We start from the raw sequence: 4,102 nt of genomic DNA on the forward strand, positions 1-4,102 counted from the left end.
TCGCTCCGACTGGTCTTTGCATTTAATGAATTGTCGGATTTCACCATCAGGTATCAATAACCAGTAGAATATGTCAAAAGTTGAATGAGCATTGCTAACAGAGGCCCAGTATTCAACTTAAATGGTGTTTTGACCTATCAGTACTTCCTGCAGTGGGCATTAGGGTATAGTGACATAAATCTGATAGATGACCCCCTTTTCTAGCCTTGACCTTACTCATCCTTAACCGGACTGTTCAACTAATAGTAGTAATCGAAAATACATATTTTTTCTCTCACCTGTTGTTTTGTCTAGACTGTTTTGGTGTGAGTTGCCAATTGTTAGAGATATATAGAGTAGAGATGTCTGCCTTTTCTCAAGTATAATGGAACTAGATGGCACTTGGCTTGTGGTGCTCAAAGTATATATATAGATATATATATATTATATATATATATATATATATATATATATATATACACACACACATATATATATATACATACATACATACATATATATATATATATATATATATATATATATATATATATATATATATATATATATTTCTGTATATGTGTATATATATATTTATTTTCTTTTTTTTCTGTTTATAGATAATATTTTACTGAGCTGAACAGCACCATTAAATGTGAGCGCATGAATTGGCTGTCATAGCTGTCAATCATGGCAGAAAAGCCCCCTTTTGTATAATTTAATAACTCATTAAAACTGAACTTATAGAAACAAACACTTGAACAAACATCAGGGTGATGAGAACTACCTTCAGTGACAGAAATCGTTTTGGGGAAAATTTTATTTACTTTACTTTTATTTTTTAGTAGGCGACCTGTACTGGAGTCAGACACCAGGGGCCGATCGAGCGATCGAGATTGAAAAGTTACACTTTGGGGGAGCTGTCATATCGTCCATCTGCCTACGCTCTGCGCGCGGCCAGCGAACATTCAAGTTTTCGAAAAGGTAGAAACGGGAGCAGCTATGTAAACAAACAAAAGAGAAACTTGCAGTGGCAGTATTCTGTTTTAAATAAAAAATGGATGTACGAAAACCAAGGATACAGCTAGCCGAGAAGTTGCAGGTGCTAGCGGTCACCTATGGAGTATGTTTTATCCGCGCAAAGCTAATTCAACTCAGTTTTTAAAAGGACTAAAACCAAAAGTGCGAGGATGAGAGGAAGGACTGTGTGTTGAGGAGATTCAATTTTACGGGAAAACGGCGTTTCCAGCTTCATTAGTCAACAAGGAGCAGAGCAGCTCTGACTGAGAGGGTGAGTCCTCTGTTTTCATGTTTATCTGGCGTCTTCCTTTCGTTGTTGTACATTATAGTGTGCTTTCTCTGTATTGTGTGTATTTGTGTGCCTGTGGTCAGCTGGTTGGGCGAGTGTAAACAAAGCTGTTGTGATTTTTGGTGCGCATTAATGTGCCTGTAGACAATGGTTTGGGCCATGCTGCTGTTTGATTGTGTCGCTTTAAGCAGTGTTACTGGTCATGCTGGTCAGTTGTTGTTTATTTGGGCCTATTTGTACACCTTTAGGCAGCGCTGCTGTTAATGCTGTTGCGTCGGTTTGTGCGTATTTACGTGCAGCGTGCGTCTTTAATCAGTGTTGTTGATTGTTGGTCATGCTCAGCCATTTGCGCCGCGCAAACCCAACTAGCAGGGAACGTTCCCACAACATTGGCTAACGTTTCTTTCAAGTTGTAATAATGTTTTAAGGAAACTATTTTAATCGTATGTACAGAGAACATTTGTCATTTCAAATAATGTCCCTGTAAGGTTAAATGTTTACTAAGACGTAATGTTGCAACCTTCTGAAGATGTTTTGGTGATGTTAAGAGGTGACAGATCATAGAATGTTCTTTTAGAAAACACATGTTTTGATGTTTATAGAGAATGTTGCCCAAACTTTAGGAAGAACGTTCAGGGAACATTAAGAAAACTTGAATGCATTTCTGTAAGTATCATTCATCCAGTCACCTAGAACGAACAATCACATTTTAAGAGCCCTTGTTGCTCTGGAACACAGCAATAAGTGTGTATTGGAGAGTAGCTTTGGAAAACGGGGGAAGACATAAAAGTGATATCTTGAATGTCTTGCTTGAAACATGTCCATTATAGCCAACCATACTGTAATTTTTTGGTGGCACTTGGGATGGTCAGTAGGACCTCAGGGGTTTCTACCTTCCATGGCTGATTCAAGGACACACCTCTGTTCCCCTTATTGCAACCTTGTGTGCCAAAGCATTGTGGCCTTGAACAGGATCAGCATGTTTGGTCCATTAGTGAAATGACCACAAGGATGCTCAGGATAAAATATCACTCTATTAGCAGTGACAATCAAACCAAGGCCAATGTCTCCTGCTGCCTTATTTCTGAAATTGGACCAAAGGAAAACTCTTGAAATCATTTCTACATTATTTGAGTTGACAGCATAATAAGTGTTCTAAATGCTAATTTAGTAATTGTAGAAGCTTTTTTACTTTTTCAGCAAAGCAGTATTTGTTTTGAAAAATGCAAAGCAAAGAAGCTCATGGCATGGTACATGGCAAGTGATCGCTCTACCATTCTGCCATATGTGCAGTTTGAGTCCTACTTCTTGAAACTTATTAACCTATTTAGTCTCAATCCCTGAAACCTGTATAGGTGAAGTTAAATGTGGCATAGGTCATTCTGCCAGGTAAAAAATCTATCAGAATGCACTGCTTCCTGTATTAATATAGTTAAATGTGACAGAGGTAATTCTGTCAGCTGAAGTAGGTCATTCTGGCAGGTCCAAATATCTATCAGAATGTACTACTTCCTGTATAGATGTAGTTAAATTTGATGTAGGTTATTCTGTCAGGTACAGAAATCTACCTGAATGGACAACCTCCTGGTTAAATAGTTAAATGTGGCATAGGTCATTCTGTCAGGTTTTCTGGTTTTTAATTACACTTTATTTATAATTCATTTATTCACTTGTTTTGTTTGCACATTGAATTATAACTCTGCCACTCCCACTGTCTGCCCTCATCAGTAGATTCACTCCCTTATTCCTCATTCAGCCATTAGCTCTTTAGTATATCTACTGGTCCACTTCAGCTCTGACAGATTGTCTTTGTTCCCCGTACCTCAGTGTTCCAGTATTTTTATTTTTTATCTGCCTCGTGATTTCTAAACTTGATTTCAGCGCTGCGTGCATTTTTAGATTCTGCCTCAGCGCAACCCTTGTTACCTTGCTTGATCATTTTGTGTCCTTGTATTTTTTGCTCAGTAAAGACTCCCTGCTTTGTTAATGAGTCAAGCTCTTGGGGTTCTTTGTCTGGGAACTGCGACAGAAAGCTGATATAGGTCTGTATTTTTATAAAGTAAAATGATTTGAATGAGATATTTTAGTGCCCTTTGATTTAAACTTTTTTACTTGTAATAAATTTCCCCCAAAATAAGTTGAAAGATTTAAAGGGAAAACGGGGGAGATCAGGTAACTCACTTCTCAGGGAGGCCTCATGTTCTAAAGTTTGAGAGAAAATGCATCTATCTACAGTAACAACTTCTGTAAATCAGTGTTTTGCTGTAAAATGATCTGTGGAGTTAGACTGCTGATTTTCAGCAAGTTCGCTAAAGGTTATGTCAAAGATTTTTCCAAAGGTTTGATAAAAAAAAAAAGAAAAAAATATTCGTTTGTTTTCAGAGTGTAAAACTTACTGTTAGCCACATGGGGGAGCTGTGGCACTGTGTGGATTCACTGCTGCCTCATGAACCACAGAGAGGAGCATCAGAGAGCCTGGGCTCCTATTGAAAATTCATGACATGCACTTCTCAACTTGTGCAAGATACACAGCAAGTATAATGAGCTAAAAGCTGAGAACTTTGTCCTTCCTGACTATTCTATCAGTTTGTATTTCTTTTGGGCTCTCTGTCTGTGTGAGAACTCTAACTCTCTGTGTCACCATTTAAATATAAATTACTGGCACAGCTTTAAGAATACTGCAAAAGACACCAACAGAAAAAAGAGAAAAATCTCTGAACAAACAGCTACTTGGGTCGCAGTAAGGGCCGTGTAATGAATTGAAATTTAATTTATGTGTGTAGCTCTCTGTGTATTTGCCCTTAATTGTGTTTT

This window comes from Plectropomus leopardus, chromosome 9 (assembly GCF_008729295.1).
Source record: "Plectropomus leopardus isolate mb chromosome 9, YSFRI_Pleo_2.0, whole genome shotgun sequence".
Classification (NCBI taxonomy): domain Eukaryota; kingdom Metazoa; phylum Chordata; class Actinopteri; order Perciformes; family Serranidae; genus Plectropomus; species Plectropomus leopardus.